Source organism: Hibiscus syriacus, unplaced genomic scaffold, assembly GCF_006381635.1.
Source record: "Hibiscus syriacus cultivar Baekdansim isolate YM2019G1 unplaced genomic scaffold, ASM638163v2 tig00000916_pilon, whole genome shotgun sequence".
NCBI classification, from domain to species: Eukaryota; Viridiplantae; Streptophyta; class Magnoliopsida; order Malvales; family Malvaceae; genus Hibiscus; species Hibiscus syriacus.
The window spans coordinates 2,417,883-2,438,772 of NW_024061833.1; the positions used below are offsets into that span (position 1 = coordinate 2,417,883).

Below are 20,890 nucleotides of genomic sequence, written 5' to 3' on the forward strand. Positions count from 1 at the left end.
GGTTAAAATACCAAGTCCTCAAAGTGAGGCATGTGACAAAGTTCATAAAGAGCGAGAGATGAGTGACATCTTAAATAGATGTAACCATAGAAAATAGGAAAGCCATCCTGAAACCAAACCAAATCTTGATCTTGTCAAATAACTATAATTCTCAAACATTAAAGAATTATTGATTCTTTTGATATTCTTTGAATGCATGCTTATGATTTGATTTTATTGTGAACCTGTGATAGGCAACATTTTACAAAATTATGTCATTCTTCGATAAAAAAATAAAGAAAAACATTTTCAAACAGGACAGTCTCAAATAAGGAAGGTCCTTGAAGCAAGTTGTTGTTTATTCTACCTCTATTGTAGAAAGAAACGAGACCATAATGATGAAGCATTGCACTTTCTTGAAAGCAAGTGGTCCAAAAAGCCAGAAAATCTGGAGAATTGAACTTGTAACGCTCTCCTGTGACATCATTAGTAATCCATCAAGAAAGATTATCACTTATCTCATACTGAGGGCGATAAGCATCACCAGACAAATTATTTTCCCCAGCCATCAATCCATGTCTCTAGCAGATTCTCCAATCACAGAGTCATAAGTCCCATTAAGTATATTACGGGAATGAACAAGTCACCACTTGCACTCTGGTTATACCGTGATACTGGGTCAAGTCTTGGTACATCATAGCTTCTTCCATATCCGATCATTTTCCTTGTCAGGATTATATTCATTATAGCCTTCAGAAAATTGCAGAACTTGAAATTGAGAACTTATGGCACAAAATAAGACATTGGAACAGATTCTACACTTATAGCCCCTTTCAACTAAACCTTTTCATGGTTCGGGAAGAGTGAGATATGGAGATGTCTATCTTGAAGCAGCAGAAAAGACAGTCACTGTAGTAGTCATTGCAAGGAAATACACCAACAAAAATCTTCTAGTTCATCCTGATGATGTTTATGTCTTTCGGTAAGGTTATCACACTGGATGCCACCGACAACAAGGTCGAATTCGACAAATCTACTCATCAATTGCTCCAATTGATCACCATTCAGTTCTTACACATTTGCTTTCAAAGGTATACTGAGCCGGTAAAGGACAACCTCTGCATCACTGATCCCAGAAAAAAGAGACTGAATATTGATACCACCGAGGAACATGTCTCTAGCAGCTCCTCATGTATGGTTTTTAGGGAAACCTAGAAGAATTTCCACCTCATCAGGTTCAAAAGGAACAACTTTATTCCTTCCAACCCATACCAAATTCCATTTTTGGCACTCATCAAGAACATACTTTTGAATCCCATGAAGGTCACCATTTTCTTTGTCAATGGAAAAGCATCATGTATGGTGCGTGGAGGAAGCAGAATAAGAGGAAATCTATTTTCAATTGGTAGATTATGAATATAGCCTCTTTTTTGTACAATATTACAAAAATACTTTGAATCTACAAATTATGGCCCTACATTGTATAAGTACCGTAACATTTTTGTCCAAGCACCAACTGGAGCAAGTGCCACGTTCTCGTAATAAGGAGGCCCAATAGCATCTTCTGGAAGTGTTCTTTGAGTTATCTGATCTGGTTCGGTAGTAACCCCAAAATCAATCATTGGATTTGGAAGATGAACTGTATGATCATCTTCATTAAGAAGCTTCTTTTCAAGCTTCCTATGCTTCTTCCTTTTCAAAGATCATAGCCCGAGTTTCGCCTTTTCTTGTAATTGGGATCATTGCATAATAGCTTCTTATCTTCTACCAGAAGAAGTGCGTCAGTAACCTTAGCCATTTGAGCAGCACATAAAAAATCTGTCAACTCTGCAATTGATGAATCCGGACCACATCTCTCCATGGTTATTGAAGCCTCAGCCTCTAAGTACCCCATTTTCGTCAGGTATAATAGTTTATTCTCCTCATCATAATCAGAATTCAGGATTTCCTCGGTATCAAAAGAACTATCAATAACTGTGAAATCATTCTGAAAGATCGCTTCATAATTAGATGAGTAGTTATTAGAATCAACATGTTGCATGGAAAAGTATATCACAGAAATAGCCTTCACTAAAAACAAGGTTCACTGTGTCGGTTTAGAATGAATTACCAAGTGATTTATACCCCTCTGTCCGATTAGAGCCCTCCAGATCCAGAAAATGGTCACCTTATTCAGAAGATACATCTCAGACATTTCCATCAGAATGATTGATTACTTCATAAGTTTGTGACAACATGAAGAGAATTCTTCTAGCTACTCGACAATACTGTTGTTTAGTGACTCCAGAATGAGAGTATTCAAGATAAACAGATTTGGGGCACGAATAAAGCTACAAGTACCTACAACAGTGCATTGTCAAAATTGAACCTTGTGGGGATCATGATATTCAAAGTCAAATAGACGTTGAGAGTAGACCTTACAGTTTAGAAGGTCAGGGGCATTGTGAAGGCCCAATTCAGACAGATCCATGCGAGACATCTTGAAAGCCCATTTCAACCAGGAATAGAATGGTGGGGCATTTTGAAGGCTCATAGTAATATGAATATTTGGGCATTCTTGGAGGCTCATCTCAACAAGAAATAATGTGAATGCATTTTTAACATCTGTATCAGCAAATGTTGGGGCATTTCAAATGCCACTTCAGACAGATCCATGTGGGGCGTTTTGAAGGCTCAGATTAACAAGAAGCAAATATTGGGGCATGCTGAAAGCCCCTCTCAATCAGAATGAAGAATATTGACGCATTTTGAATGCTTGTATTAGCCAATATTGGGGCATGTTGAAGGTTTATATCATCTTGTGGAAAGATCATTGACTTGAGTAAATATTTCCAATGAGGCAAAAAGGTATAAAGAATGAAAATGGTGAAACAGTGACAGTCGAGCTGAGTATACATAATTGATTCATTTATCAGGCAGTTGCATTAGGGTCCTGTTGTTGAACAAATATCTACTCAGCAAGTGTGGTTTCAAATACCCAATCTTCTTAACCAAGTGTCACATGACAGCTTGTTCTTTGTTAAACTACATACGGTTACATGGATAAAAATGGTCCCCAGGCAGACTACTCAATCCCGAGAACAGTTCCTCAAGATGTCGGCTTTGAACTTGGTCTTTTGTGTGTCAGTGATGATCAGAAATATTTCTTTGAGATTCTTGGAAATTAATTTCAACCATACTATTGAGGTTACGAAGTTGTTTTACACATCAGTTCTTGTTTGAATTTTATCCTTAGTCCCGTTGTTACTGGGGTTATCATTGTCAGCTAGGCTAAACTGAGTTTTCATCCATTTGGTTTTATCATGTGCTTTTCATCCCCAGTGGCAAGAATTCCATGGATATCGTTATGTACATGGCTCCTATAGCTGAAGTGTTTATACTTCCTACAATGCTCTCTATGGAAGAAAATGTGGCAGAAGCCACAGGAAAAGATGAATGCGTTATCAAATGTTTTATGAACATCTTGGCATAAACCACATGAGAAGATGAATGTGTTGTCAAATATTTTACGAACCAGTTATTCTGATGATAAACCAATGTTGTGATCACATGTTTCCATTTGTTGATCCAAGATAAAGTTTGTCTTTTTCAACCCCAAGGTCAGAAGTGAGATATTATGAAGATTTCTTTCCACAGAAGGGAAGCAGAAATTTGAACAACAAGAAATTAGTTGAGCCAACTAATGTCGAATGACAGATTTTTGTTAAGCATCTTGACATGATATAGTCCAAGCTGCCTTGTTCGAGATCCAATTATATATGGAGACATGAAAGGAATTAGGATAAATCCTCATTAAGATATGTTTTAAGAGTTAAATCAGAACAAACTCTACTCTCCTAATTAATCCCTGTTGATTCAGGCATATCTACATCTACACTCTTCAAAGATGATAGATTCTCTTTTCAAAGATGAAAGTTTTATTGAATTTCTACACAAGTCCAGATAAAGAAAGTCGATGTTATCAAAGACAAAATGGGGCATCAAGGTCATAGTTCTGACTACAGCAAGAGTTCCATAAATGAAATATTTCTTCTGAGACTTAAATGAAACAAAGAAGACATAAAGATACAAGTTGATCAGATGGTTTTTCAGAGATACAAGCTTGATAGCATAAGTTGCTACACTGATATCCAAAGGTAACCCTGGCAATAAATGATGAAGTGAAGGAAGATCGAGTTCCCCAGTTTGAAGTCAAAAGAAGATTGCATAAACATTCATTCATAAGAACATCATTTACACAATAGACAATGCATTACATTGATACATCTGAATGCATTCAAACATGAAGTTTTACAAATCTTCGTATGAAAAAGAAGATTCATGATGAACAATACCTTACAAGAAGAAGGTAGAATTCAAAACCTCAAATACAGGAATCACGCAAACATCTGAAGAATAGATGGAATCAATCCACAGAAGAGACATTATTTTAAAATGGGGCATGTTATCCAATCAACAAGTTATTTCAATGAGAAAACAATTTCCAAAATTTCTCATTTAATCTTTTCTAAAAATGAAATTGTTGAAAAGTAAGAAAACGATTTCCATAGTTTTTTACTTAGTAAACTATTTCCAACATCTGTAAGCCCTACAGTGCATGATGTTTTAAAAAAAAACCTTCAGGAGCTTTTTAATCTTAAAGCCTCAAGGTCATGTGTAAGACCTACAGTGCATGATGTTTTCAAAAAACCTTCGAGAGTTTTTTGATCTTAAAGCCTCAGGGTCATCTGTAAGACCTACAGTGCATGATGTTTTTAAAATGCATCCGGGAGCTTTTTAATTTTAAAGCCTCAGGGTCATCTGTAAGACCTACAGTGCATGATGTTTTCAAAAATCCTCTGGGAGCTTTTTGATCTTAAATCCTCAGGGTCATCTGTAAGACCTACAGTGCATGATGTTTTCAAAAAGCCTTCGGGAGCTTTTTGAAGTTTTTAAAGCCTCAGGGTCATCTGTAAGACCTATAGTGCATGATGTTTTCAAAAAGCCTTCGGGAGCTTTTTGATCTTAAAGCCTCAGGGTCATCTGTAAGACCTACAGTGCATGATGTTTTCAAAAAGCCTTCGAGAGCTTTTTGATCTTAAAGCCTCAGGGTCATCTGTAAGACCTACAGTGCATGATGTTTTCAAAAAGCCTTCGGGAGCTTTATGATTTTAAAGCCTCAGGATCATCTGTAAGACCTACAGTGCATGATGTTTTCAAAAAGTCTTCGGGAGATTTTTGATTTTAAAGTCTCAGTGCATGATATTTTCAACATTTCCATCATACTCAAAAGAAGTCAAATGAAAAAATTATTGTCTTTTTCATCTTTGCTCTATTCTTGTTATCACAAGAATGAGCAAAGAGGGGCAGCTGTAGACATTAATTTTTTCCTATTATTATTTTTATTATTATGTTATTATTATAAATATTATTATTATTAAATAAAAAAATACAAGCCCCAACCTGAGGCATATTTTATAATAAACCCTAAACCCATCTATATACCCAGGCCCAGGCCCAAGAAACCCTAACCTTTTTAGGGTTTCTTGAAGCTCTCAGTCGCCTCAGCCAATTGTTCGTCTTCTCCAGCACCGCTGCCACGCCAAGCTTCCGTCAAAGACTCCAAAAGGTCCAATGCTGCCACGCCTCACCGAAGGAAGCACCATTAAACCGTACACGTAGCAGCTATTGAGTGAGTCACCACTATAGTTTGGTGACTCACCGAAAGTTACCCATGTGACTGGTCCGAGAGCATCCTCGGTGGTGGCTATAAAAGCCACCACTCCCTGCAAAATAAAGAACATACAGAAAAAACGGCGAGAATAACGAACAAAAAAAATAACCACAACAGAGACCAACAACAAGCCAAACAATGAACCAAAAGAAGAGAAGCACTTACCGAGGAAGGAGCACGACCATTGGAACCTACACGAGCCACCTATGAGACCAATATACCGAATGTATCTTAGTAGATCTAGGTAATTTCTGAGATTTTTAGGCGAAAAGGAGATTGGGATCGGTCTTAGGATGTTTACGGCTTAATTTTGGGGTAGTTTGGTAATCTCTGGCCACCAGAGACGGTGGCCGGCGGCAAAGTTGACGGCGACAGATAGCTGCCGGCCGGTGGTCAGTCTTCCTCCGGTTGGAGGAATTTAGAGAGAGGCGAGAGAGAAAATTATCTCTCATCTTTAGAGAGAGAGAAGGAAAGAAGAATTTCTCGACCAGTTAAAGGGTTTATATACCCTCTCCCAAACGACTTCGTTTTAGGGGAGGGTATCTGTGTAATTTCATAACGGTAAAACCCTTTCCGCAGCCCCTATGATTTTGTAATCTTTATAAAATAGTCACTAAATTATATTTCTGAATATTTTAATTTGGTCTCTAAATTTTATTTATTTATAGTTTAGCCCTTACCCGTAATTATATATATTTAAGGTAAAATATCCTTTTTAGTCCTTTAGGTTTTAATAATATTTATTTTAATCCCGATTAATGATTTAGGGTAAATATTATGATTAGTCCCTTACAATTTTATTAATGTTATTTTTGTCCCATATTAAAATTTAGTGTTAAATTACACTCTTAATGTATATACTACATAATATTTATAACTATGTCCATTAATTTTTATATTTTATAAATTAGTTACTAACTTTTATATAATTTTCATTTTGGCCATAAGTTTTATATATTTTATAATTTAATAATCTTTTATTTATTTGCAATATTATTTTATTATTATTTTTGATATATTTTTTAATTATTATGTTCATTATCATTATCTTAGTCATATATATATATTTGTTTCAATAATATTTATTTATTTTTTGACAATCTTAAAGCAACTGGATTTCCTATTCTTGTATATTAAAAAAATATCCTACTTTTAAATTATATATATTAATCTATTTTTTAGATAAATGTTTTAATATTTATTTATAATATCAAAGAAAAGAGTTGTCTTAAAGCACCTAGAAGTCCTTTTCTGATATTTCTAAATAAATAAATATTTTATTTATATATATAAATTAATAGATTTTCTTATATTAATAAATTTGAAATAACAGAATTATAAATATATTTTTGAATTTTTAAATTTCCAATAATAGAGAAAATTTATAATTAATGAGTACCAATTTTGGGCATTGTGGGGGTGTTAATCCTTCCCCAAACGTAATCGACCACGAATCCCTTTTTATTATTAAAAAGAACAAATTTTTGGTTAAAACACAGACCAGTTTATCTTTTAACTGATGTTTTTTTAAAAAAAACTCTTTTAAAAGATAATTTTTAGGTATTCGGCCTACCTGACCCAAAAGGCCGATGGTGACTCCCAAAACATTTTAAAAACCATTTATTCACATTATTTTTCCCGCCAAGTAAAAATCTCGTGCCCGGGCGAAAACCGGTTACGACAGATTCAATGTTGTAGCGTACTGACAATTTGAATATAGGTTATTGGAGAATAAGATCGTACGCGAATATTAAACGATCTCGTATGTCAAAATAAACAAAGAGAGAAGGTGACAAGAGCTGCTATCAGACACATGAATAACAAAAGGGCGCAATGATTTCAATGTAAGGGAAATTTTGTATTCGATTTATAATTTTGTATCTGAATGTAATTATGTATGAGATGAGAAAAGTTAGCACTAGGTTGTTGTACATGTTTCTTATACATAATAGGAGTAATTATGTATGAGATGAGAAAAGTCAGCAATTGGTTGTTGTATCTAAATGTAATTATGTATGAGATGACAAAAGTTAGTAATAGGTTGTTGTACATGTTTCTTATACATGTTGATACTTACGATATATTAAGATCGTTATCTGTATTATTCCAAATGTCACTAACATAATTGTCATCATGTGCGGGACTGAATGGTCATTCCATTCCGTCTTCAAAAAAATCAGTTGATGTAGGTTGTGTGCTTGTTTCCAAACTGAGCTTGACTTGAGGACATGTTAGTTTGTTATGTCCCTCACCGTTGCAGAACCCACATCGCCTAATTTTCTTCTCGACCTTGTTCTTTGGTACTTCTTTTTGCTTGCGTTATTTTCGTTGAGGGTCATGAACATTGTTTACTACACTACTCCGGTTGATTGAATCATTCAAACCAAATGAGTTTTCAAATTATAATGTTAGTCTTTTCGTCTCATCTTTTGCGGTTTTTAAAGACGCATCTGTCTTTGATGCAATGTAGCATAACTGATTTGATGTTGCACGTAGAACAACAAACCTTGCCATTTGCATGACTTCTGTAGGCACATTCAAGTCAACAAAACTAGGTGCACAAGTCTTCGCATCCTTAGTCCACCTACTTTGCATCAAAGACCCGAGCAAATGTGTGTAATCCAAGTTCTTCAAAACGTGAAGTTGATGGCGACATAAAAGTTCGACGGTCTCAAATTTTCTATATGAGTAATTTAGGGTTTTCGTACCAAAATCAAAACTGACTTCAAATGTCTTATTTTTTTCTTTGTACTTTGTCAAAATATAAGTTTGACATTCATCTGATAAGGATTGAATCTCTTCATGAATCCGGTACAACGTCTTCCATTGAAGTTCTTCTTAGAACAAAAGAAAAGTTTCGCGTGTATAAATCTCAGCAGCATGACTTTCAAGTTCAATCAGATTTGTAACCTGAAATGGCTTCGTCTGGGAACTTAAGTAATCTGATTTCAACTCGTTCATATGCATTCTACTAATTCATTCTTCAATAGCACAAACAACATCTAAATATGTCTTCTTGTGTTTCAATGCAATCGTGAGTGAAGCATTCATAGACTTGCACCTTTGTGTTGAGCGAATATTGGCAAAGAAATGACCGGTTAGATATGCTTATGCCCACAAGTGCCGAGTATTTCCCTTCTCAATCACCCATGGATGCTTTTCGACATTGAATTCTGAAATAACTGAACGCCAGTGAATATCAAATTCATCGGTTGTCCACCAGAAAGCCATGCATTTTGAGAATGCTGCTGTAAATTTGATAGCCAAGAACATAATATGTGCTTAGCATAAGGGGTAACATATTTGATAGCCCTCTACATTGCTCTATCCCCATCGGTGACAACTTAAATAGGCGATTTATTCATCATGGCTTCTAAAATATTCTTTAGCACCCACTCGAAAGATTGGGACGTCTCGTTAGCGATTATGGCAGTAGCAAACACAATTGTGTTATGGTGATGATTGACACCAACAATAGGCATAATTGGTCGACTATACAAATTGTCTTTGTATGTTGTGTCGAACGCAATTACATTACCGAAGCATGTGTAATCTGATCTCGATGTACCGAGTATGTCATAAAAAACCCGGGATCATGTTTTTTATAATCAAAGTAAGAAATAAGCGCATTCACATCCCCATCGACGATTTCCTAGGCTTTACCTCTTTGAAGTGCATTGTAGAGGTTTTTATGTATAAATCCAACATTATTATAGCCCCTGTCTGCTGCATTAAATAGTTCATTTCTTATGATGTGCCAACACCGACCTCTTTCAATGTTGTTGTCACATCGATAACAGCCTTACTTACTGCTCTATTAGAACGTATAAATGGTGTCATAGCATGTCTGCATAATACATGATTATGTTTCTGATAAGACTTACTTACAACCCACAGATGTTTTGTATTTGTTGTTGTAACTACGACTTTAGCCTTGCATCCCGTTCTTGTTACTGGCGTATGAGTACGTTGACGATCAATAGTATTGAATTTGGATACTCAAAACCCTTCTTTGGAACAACAAAATTCTTGTGTCTTCACATTCCCTTCCATATCAATCTGTGTTGTTCCCCGACATGCACTAAAATTGTGTTCCCGTACGAATCCCTTGTAAAAGTATCAAGCTTGATCACGTGAAGAAAAGAGTTGACCAACCAATCTGTCAAATTCATCAACAATATGTACTTCATGGCATTCCTCTGTTGGCTTAACATTGTCTGATGCAGTATGATCCTTATGGCAAAAATTTTATTGTGCAAGTCCAGTGGTCCCAACAGGAGTTGATGGTGATGTAAGTAGAGGTTCATAGAATAACATGTTTCAGTGGTGCTTTCAATAGGATGTGGTAGTTGAAGGATGGGTACAACATTAATTTTATAGGACATATTTAGGTATGTAGAATAACTACAAAATTCAACTTTTATTACTTTAAAGTATTAGGTAAATTTATAATGTATGTAGTAAAAATAAACTTTTTAAATGACAAAAATAGTAAACATAATGTATCGATATTTTTTAAAATTGTATCGATCCCAAACACATAGAAACCAATAATTATAATGTAATAGGTAAATTTACAATGTAATCGGTAGAAATATACCGATTTAATTAGAAAATAAGTCAACATAAAGTGTCGATACATTTATTAAAAGTATCGATCCTAAAAACATCGAAACCGATAATTATAATGTAATAGGTAAATTTACAATGTAACCGATATAAATATATTGGTTTTATGAGAGAATAGGTCAACATAATGTATCAACACTTTCTAAATTTGTGTCGATAGATTTTGTCCAGAATGAATGCCAAACTAGGTGCACGCATAAAGTGTCGATACATTTATTAAAAGTATTGATCCTAAAAACATCGAAACCGATAATTATAATGTACTAGGTAAATTTACAATGTAACCGGTAAAAATATACCGGTTTTATGAGAGAATAGGTCAACATAAAGTATCGACACTTTCTAAATTTGTGTCGATACATTTTTTCTAGAATGAATGCCAAACTAGGTGCACGCTTAAAGTACCGATTCATTTAAATTTTATCGATCCCAAAAACATTGAAACCCATAATTACAATGTAATAGGTAAATTTACAATGTACCCGATAGAAATATACAGGTTTTATGAGAAAATAGGTCTACATAAAGTATCAACACAAAGTTAAAAAGTGTCGATACTTTTTGTCCAGAATGAATGCCAAACTAGGTGCACGCATAAAGTGTCGATATATTTAAAATTGTATCTATCCCAAAAACATCGAAACTCATAATTACAATGTAATAGGTAAATTTGCAATGTAACCGGTATAAATATACCGGTTTTATGAGAAAATAGGTCTACATAATGTATCGACACAAATTTAAAAAGTGTTGATACTTTTTGTCTAGAATGAATGTCAAACTAGGTGCACGCATAAAGTGTCGATACATTTAAAATTGTATCGATCCCAAAAACATCGAAACCCATAATTACAATGTAATAGGTAAATTTACAATGTAATCGGTATAAATATATCAATTTTATGAGAAAATAGGTCTACATAATGTATCAACACTTTCTAAATTTGTGTCGATACTTTTCTAAATTACGTGTGTGTTTTTCCTTCATTATTTATATGTTAAAAGAATCAATAAAAACTCTAAATCGAAAAACCCTAAACCTAAATATATAAGAAAACTCTTCGACTCCGATGAATGTCAGCGTTAATAACAGTTACAATCAGATATTTAGGTAAATTTATCGATATTTTACCATAAGTTAGGGTTTGAGTGATTTCTAGATTGGAATCTTTTTTTCCTTAATGTGTTTGTGTTCCAATGTAACAACATCCACACCCAAATGGCTCCAAAATGTCAGAGGCGCGGTGTTGTTCAAACTTCTTCTCAACCAAGCTCTTCTCAACGACAACCTCATTCTCAACCAATCGCTTCTTCTAAGTAAATCATGTCGTTCGAAACTCTGAACTTTAGAACCGATGAGGAGAAAGAAAGATGGCAGAGGAGTTTCAAAGTAATGAAGATTCGTCTCGAACGTGTCATTGACTTGGGTTTCTTGTTCGATGATAAATATGATTTTCGTTTTAAATCCATATTTACATCTTGGGGTTGACTTGAATTCCTTGGTGTAGAACCAAAATATTACCCCAACTTAGTTAGAGACTTCTATAATAATGTTTCCTTCGAGCTTGAGCCTAATAAGACTACTATAATAGGAATTAATACCCATGTCATTGGGAAGGATATATATATATATATATATATCTCCGGATATTATTGCTTCGGGTATAGGTATCGAGAATATAGGGGATTCAGATGAAAATACTTTAGATACTACAATACAACGGGTTACTAGAAATAGCCTAATTCACCTAGATGTAGAGTCAAGAGTGTTTCACAAAATGCTCACATGGTTTATTCGGCCTACTAGGGGAAAATATTCTATGATTCGAGACATCGATTATTAGTGGTTAGCAAATATAGATCCAAAATGGCTCCAAACATTGCTAAACTGATATTTAAGTCAATTGTATATATGGTCATAAAGGGAGCATCAATTTCAACTTCACTACCATATGGATGTATCATCACCCATATGTTGAATAAAGAAGCAGTTGATTTTTCGCTTGACTCCCCTGTTCGATTAACCCGTAAGATTGACATGTTATTTATTACCAAAACGGGATATGATTTTGTTGAAAATATCGGTTGGAAGCGTGTCAATGATGTCGGATTAGATCAAGAGAATGAGGACATAGACCCCATTGGCCATGAAGACGACCAACCAATGGGAGACGCAATGATGGAAGAATCTCCAGTTGGAGAGGATGTCACAATTAAGACAATGATGGAATACATGGTCAATTTTTGGGAGCATATTGATTCCCTTGTGAGCAAAATGCGAGCCGATATTTCATCATTGCGCGATGAAGTCTCCATCTTGCGTGACGAATTACGTCAACAACATCAAACGAGTTAGGTAATTAATTATTTATCTTTCTAAACATTTACACGTTGTAAAATATATTTTATTTTCTTTTAACAGATGTGAACAACCAAGCGCTAAATGAAGATGCCGATGAATATGAAGATGATGATGATGATCCAAACAAGTATATCATGTCTGCAACGCCGTTTGTAAGAAAACTTGTAATTTTTTATGTCAATGGTGTTCTTGCCTACTTCTTAAGACATTAAAAAGGGTTTAATTATGTTCATTTTTATCCATTATTTTAACATATAAGCGTACAACTTTAATCTCATTTTCTTCATGTTGTAGATTTTATCCTCAGAACAAGAGTATATGGATTTATGCATTTTTGTGTACAAAATTTTGTTGTTACCATTTGGTATTCCAAGATGAGGCTAGAACTATTGAGAAATTGAATTACTATAGCCAAAATCGTTAATATACAATTAAATGTTAACATTCAAAATTGATTACAATCTCATGCATAACATCGACGTGTACTTCAGAAACTACCTTTGTTGTCTGACCAGTTTCTATTCTTTTGGGTAAGATGAATGACATTACACTTTCCTGACTTTTATTTGTCTATGATTCCTACATATTTATGTTCAACTGTTTGTGAACAGGATCAAGAAAGGTGAAAAAAAGAAGATAATGTTACCTACTATAAAGATCTCAATGATGTTTGGAACGTGTATCCTGATTTTAACAAAACTAATACACTGTTGGTCGATGATTCAGGGCGAAAAATGATTTATAATCCGGTAAGTTTTATTTATGCCATATGATTTTTCAGTAAAACAAGTGTCCATACATTGATTGATTAACAATTTATGTTTTTATATAGAAATACAATTACATATGTCCACATCCCTTCGACGCTTCCTATTTGAAAGACAATGATCTAGGTATGACACAAATTTATTCCTGCTTATGCGAATTTAGTTTATTGTTAGTAAAATTGCACCTGATTAGTTTGATAATTGAAATTATTTATATATGTCCTTAGAGAAAGGTGATAACATACGAGAGTATTTGGAAAATTTGTTGAAGGCACCTAATGTACCGGACTTCGTTAGAAATAACCCTTTTTCATCAGATTAATTTCGTTGTGGGTAAATTATTTGAACATTGTTATGTATAAATTTGTTGTGTCTGTATTTTTGGTTTGGTTATATTGTGTTTATATTTTCATTCGATTAAAAATACTAAAACATATAACACAGTAACTGTGTATTTTAATATTCCACAGTATAACATATGACTTATGCAGTAAATATTCCATTCGGATGGGATGTGCATAACAAAACAATCTATCTATATCTTTCATGCATGTAAGTACTCTATTCCCATATGACAAGTGTGACAACCCCATCAACTCACAACTCAGCTTTGAACTGAATCAATATTGTCTTTTACCCGCTTGATGGTTCATAACGCATGTTACTCAAAATTATGATGGTTGAAATTTCTCTCGCATTTCATTTAGGTTGATTGCTCCAAATATATAACGGCATTTAATCTCCGATTCGTTGTTGGTTGATTGGTCGGGCTTTAATATCCATATTTGCTTCTTTGTATACCGATACATTTGAGGATTGTTGAAATATCAATACTAGTTATTAATGTATTTTATATCTGTGTGCAAATGTATCGAAACACATTATGAAAGTAATAGGTAAATTTACAATGTAAGTGGTAAAAATATATTTTTTAATGACAAAATTAGTAAACACGAACTTTTCTCAATATATGTCAAACGAGATGCACGCATAAAGTGTCGATACATTTATTGTAAGTATCGATCCTCAAAATATCAAAACCGGTTATTATAAAGTAATAGGTAAAATATACCAGTTTAATCATAGAATAGGTAAACATAAAGTATGATAATTTTTAAAATTGTATCGATCCCAAAAACATCGAAACCAATAATTATAATGTAATAGGTAAATTTATAATGTAACCGGTAGAAATATATCGATTTTATGAGAAAATAGGTATACATAATGTATCGACACTTTATAAATTTGTGTCGATACTTTTTGTCCATAATGAATGCCCAACGAGGTGCATGCGTAAAGTGGCGATACATTTAAAATTGTATTGATCCCAAAAAATCGAAACCTATAATTATAATGTAATAGGTAAATTTACAATGTAAATGGTAGAAATATACTGGTTTTATGAGAAAATAGGTCTACATAATGTATCGACACTTTATAAATTTGTGTCGATACTTTTTGTCCAGAATGAATGTCCAACAAGATGCACGCATAAAGTGTCGATACATTTAAAATTATATCGATCTCAAAAACATCGAAACCTATAATTATAATGTAATAGGTAAATTTACAATGTAACCGGTAAAAATATACCAGTTTTATGAGAAAACAGGTCTATATAATGTATCGACACTTTATAAATTTGTGTCGATACTTTTTGTCCAGAATGAATTCCTAACGAGGTGCACACATAAAGTATCGATACATTTAAAATTGTATCGATCCCAAAAACATCAAACCCGATAATTATAATGTAATATGTAACTTTACGATGTAACCGATAGAAATATACCAGTTAATTAGAAAATAGGTCAACATAGTGTATTGATACTTTTTAAATTGTGTCGATACTTTTTGTTCAGAATGAATGTTAAACGAGATGCACGCTTAAAGTGTCGATTCATTTATTAAAAGTATCGATCCCAAACTCATTGAAACCTATAATTATAATGTGATAGGTAAATTTAAAATGTAACCGATAGAAATATACTGGTATAATTAGAAAATAGGTCAACATAATGTATCGACATTTTTTAAATTTGTATCGATATATTTTTAAATTACGCGTTTTTTCCTTCATTATTTATAAGTGTTAAAAGCATCGATATAAACCCTAAATTGAAAAACCCTAAAGAAAGAAAAGAACTCTTCTACTCCGACAAATACCAGCGTTCATAACAGTTACGATCATATCTTCATGTAAATTTATCGATATTGTGGTATTCAAATTAGGTTTTGATTGATTTCCAGATTGGACACTTTTTTTCCTTGATGTGTTCGATAGGTATGTTTTCAAAACCCTAATTTTTTAGAATATTAGTCTTCAAAAATAGGGGTTAGGTTTTAAAGTTTGTTATTTTCGAATGGACCTATTATAGGTTGCAAGTTCAATCTTTGTTCACGAAGATAATGACCTTCAAATGGAGCCCCAACGTATCAACATTGAAGAAAATCAAAAGCGACTAGTAAGTATCAATGTATCCATATAATTGTTCTTGAAATGATAATTGGATTAAAGTATTTAAGAACTTTTAATTGATTACAAATTTCAAATATCTACAGTCTGACTGAATGCCAAAAGATAAAGGAAGCTCATAATCATGTTGACTGTATAGCCAATAAAACCCCTTGCAGGGTCCAAATGGTAAGCTAGGAATTGGTAAGACAAGCTTTCTTTGAGGGTTTAGGGATTAAATCCCTTCAACGTAAGGAGTGCATGATTGAACATTACATATAATAGTTGTATTCAGTTGTTGAAGAATTATTCTTCATTTTATATAAGGATAATTGTAATGATATCCATTCACGTTTCGGGACCAATTAGTTAGATGCATGCAGTACCCTATATCCTCGAGGCAGAGCATAAGAAATCTGGCACTTAAAGATTTACCAAAAACGGTAGCTTTTGCTCTGCATGAAGACCAAACCTAGAATCAACTTTGCAATTATGCCTATACTGTTGAAGAGAACTTGTTGAATGATAAGATTTGCACACAACTGCAAGCATTTTATGGGAAATCCTGATATCTCTGTTGCATAATTTTAGTAGAGTAATTGGGTTTAGGGTTTAAAATGCTTGCAGTTGTGTGCAAATCCTATAATTCAGCAGGTTCTCTTCAGCATGTTAGGCATAATTGCAAAGTTGATTATAGGTTCGGTCTTCATTCAGAGCAAAAGCTACCACTCTTGGTAAATCCACAACAAGAAAATATACCTTTAATGACACACGAACGATAACACACGCTAATTTATGACTTGCAAAAAATATGTGTCATAAAAAATGTCATGTTTCTTAAAATCTGAACGATTTATGATTTACAATAATGTGTGTCATATTTAATAGTCATAATCCAAAAAATTTAGCAAACACATGGAGTACACTTTTCATTGTGTGTCATCTCTAAAAGTCATCATTTAATTTTTCCCCCATTATTTTCATCATTTCCCGCTTCTCCTCCTCAATAATTAATCAGTTCACGCTCGCATGTTTCGCCCTTTTTTCTCTTTTTCCCTTTTTCCCTTTGCATCAGTACACGCACGCATCCTTTCCCTTGTTCTGTAAAGAACAAGTCTCGGTTCCAACCTTGAAATGGGGAAGGATGGAATACCCGATTGGCTCAACTGTTCGTTGTGGTCCACAACTCTCAGTGGCGACGATGACCGCTTCCACCGTCACTCCCCTTCTCCCACCTTCTCTCGTGCCTTCTCCCGCTACGGCCTCGAGTCCTCAGTCTACTGCTACTTCCCCCAAATCTAAATCCAGAGATCGAGTTGATAAAAATAGTGACGATAATAGCAATGATAATGACCAAAACGCTAGCTCTTCCAGCGGTTCTCCGGATGATATCTCTCGCCAGACTCGGCTTTTAACCGAGGTTTTTAGTTGTTTCTCCATTTTTTACTATTTTTCTTCTTTCTTTCTAATTCCCATCTTCTTCATGTCAGTTGTCAAAGAATGTAGTAAATTTGTGGGAACTGCGGAAGATTGCGTCGCAGGGAATTCCTGAAGGTGCATGAATCAAGTCTACAGTGTGAAAGGTGGTGTCTCTATCTTTTCTGTTTGGTTACTGAGAAATTTTGAAATTTTTTAAGATTCCTATATTTTTAGTTTCTGAATCAAATGAATCGTCAATTCCCATACATGGGTTTCTAATTAAATTTAATTACTTGGTCTTCATTATTGAATTGAAAATTTTAGAATTATTTATATTGGGAACTTTGGAAATTGTTATGTTGTTTTTGTTATGGTGATGATAGTTAATAGGAGGATAGATGAATGGGTGAAGCTTGAACAACTTGATCTTGATTCCGTGGAAACAATTGTTGATGTTAAAGTTGAAGACAAGGTAAAGTTTCTTTTACAATGTCAAGCGTTACATTTTAGTTTCTTCTCTATTTGTTTTCTGAGGTTGTATTTATGTGAAGATTTTTCTCATGGGTTTCTCAGGTTACAAGTTTAAAAATGACTCGCCGCCAAAAATGTAAGATTGATAAGACACACGTCAAGGTTGTAAGTAAATACACACCTTTTGCTCAATGATGTGTAAATATCATACGCTAATTTGAAATTTCTACTTGTTGCTTTTGTTGCTTTCTTTTCTGCGGGGTCATGAAGAACTAGATGTTGCTAGCTTGCGTGAGCATGAGGAATTCACAAAGGTGAAAAATATTTCGACCATAGAACTTGGAAGATATGAAATTGAGACATGGTATTTTTCCCTCTTTCCACCAGAATATAATGATTCATTGAAGTTGTAATTTTGTGAGTTTTGCCTCAACTTCATGAAAGGCAAAGAGCAACTTCAAAGGCATATGGTGAGCTTTGCTTTAATGTAGTAAAAATATTTCCCCCTTATAATACTTAGGGTTTTATTAGTTTATAGTAACTTAATTGTTGATTATGTTCTAGTTTCTTTATGGTAACCTTGAATATTGTAATGTGATTTTACTTTTTTTTTAATCATGAATATAAGTTTTGTTTACCACATATTTTTATTCTGTATGTTTTGGCTGAAAGTAACTGAGTGTCAAATGATTATCAATATATTTTTTTCTTTAAGTACCTGGAAATCATAAAAACTTAGTTAATGGTTCCGGTGTTATTCTTCATTTGTTTCCCAAATGTTAAGAACGGAGCTTGTGTTTTAAGATCGGTATATGGCAAGAATAATCTTTATTCTCCATGTCTTCAATTAATATCTTAAATTGCATTCCTTGTAGTGTAATCGTCTATCTTATGACTTGATAGGATGGAATGTTGTACAGATGTAGGATATTGTTGCCTTAAAAAAAGCTTTTGGAAATTCTTGGTGATATATATCTGTGTGTGTATTGTCTTTGATTTTACCCCCTTTCTAATTACTGCAAGTTACAAATGGGGAAGGCATAATCAATATTAACTCTCTGTTTAATTTTTACTCCGTAGAGGAAGTGTGATTTGAAACATCCCCCTAAGGACGAAATATATCGAAGTGGTACACTGTCAATGTTTGAGGTATATTCTTGAAAAGCTTTTACTGCTGCTACTTTCTGTTCTAAATCTCAAAAATGAAAAAGAAAAGTCTTTCCTCATTCTAGTTAAGTAAAATCTATATGATTATGGTTTTCTTTGAACCCATATTATTGCTTTTGCTTTTTGTAAGTTCAATTTTCACTGCTTTATGTTTTTACATAAAATCAAATAATCATAAGATTTTCTTGAAAGATATTTTGAAAAAAGGGGTGTATTCTTTTTTTCAACTTCCAATACGAGCATATAACTGTTTTTCACCATTTTTCTTTTTTTTCCTATCCCTTTGTTGTGTTTTCCTGCTTAAATATGTCTTGTTATAGAATGCAACCGATTTTTGCTGACATTGGTATTCCTTTGTTCAAATATTTTGAGACAGGTTAATGGCAAAAAGAACAAGGTTTATGGGCAGAATCTTTGTTATTTACCAAAGTTGTTCCTTGACCACAAGACCCTTTATTACGACGTTAACCTATTTTTATTATATGTTTTGTGTGAATGTGATGATCGAGGTTGCCATATGGTTGGATACTTCTCCAAGGTAGCTTCTATGTTTTTGTTGCATATGATTTGATGCGGTCTGGAGTTAAAATAAACCTTATAAGTATGTGGTTGTTTTAATATTTTTTTGGTATATCCGTGAATTATAGCATCATTACCGATAGTGTGTTGGTTAAAAACTCTGTAGTTCTAATATTCGGCTTTGCTTAAGATGTTGTGAATCTTTCTTATTTCTTAAATATATATATATTATTGTTCACAGTATTTAGACTGCGTTACCCTAACACAAACAAATATATTAGCATTTTTCATGTAATCATGCAGAAAAAACATTCATAGGAATCCTATAATTTGACATGTATCCTCACCCTTCCTCCATATCAAAGGAAAGGCTATGGAAAATTTTTACTGCATTTTGTAAGCTCTATGCTTGCTATTTTCTTTTATGATTTTTTCCCTTGTGATATGTTCTTTGGAATTTCATCCTATCGGTTATTAACTAGAGCTTTATTGCTTATTTGTCTTCGTTTTGGACCACATCATATGAACTCTCAAAGAAAGAAGGTAAAGTTGGCACACCTGAAAGACTACTTTCTGACCTAGGTCTGTTGAGCTACAGAGGGTATTGGACAAGAGTTCTTTTACACATCTTGAAGAAACATAAAGGAAATATTTCCATCAAGGTATCACTACTGAAGTCATATATCAAGTCTAGTGGGTTGTGATTTATGCAATTTCTTTTACTTTATCTACTGTGAAAACTTTAATTCAATAATGAAGTTAAAAATATTGTCATACGTCTCCTTTTTTTTCTTTTTTCTAATTTTTAAAATTTTATTTTAATATATCCTAAAAGGGTATGCCTAGTAAATCTGTAGAAAATTAAGTTGCAAGTTTGATTAAGAATACCTCATCTCCTATTCAATAATATATGAAAAGAGAAATTTTGAGATATTGGATTTGAAAATTAGAACATGCTAAGACTACTCAAACCACTTTAATTTGTCCTGTGACATTAAATTGAATTTGGGTATGTTTTTGGTCAAGCTTGTGTAGATTGTAAAGTGTGCGTGGTTGCTTTCACTTCAATATGATTGGTGATCAGAGAATAGATGGGCCTACCTAGAAAATATAGACAATCATCCTTGAGTAATATGACAACACTAGTGATTTTAGATCATCTTCCCATATCGAAAAAAAAAGTATAAACATGATGCTAAAAACATGCATGAATTGATTGGTTTGATGATGCTTCTGTTATGTATGATAAATTATTATTCTTGTTTAGCTTAGTGTTTATATCTACTATAAATTCTTGGTAAAATTTGGTTCAATATTGGTCACTGAATCATTTTGGTGAGTGTTTACATCCACTGCTCAAAGTGGATTTAACAAAAGGGTTAGCCTTAATTGGATCAATGTTTTGG

At 33.5% G+C, this 20,890-nt stretch overlaps 1 pseudogene; it reads left to right on the forward strand.

The window, feature by feature from the left end:
• Positions 1-7,712: 7,712 nt before the first annotated feature.
• LOC120117133 lies at positions 7,713-20,188 on the forward strand (annotated as a pseudogene).
• Positions 20,189-20,890: the final 702 nt, after the last annotated feature.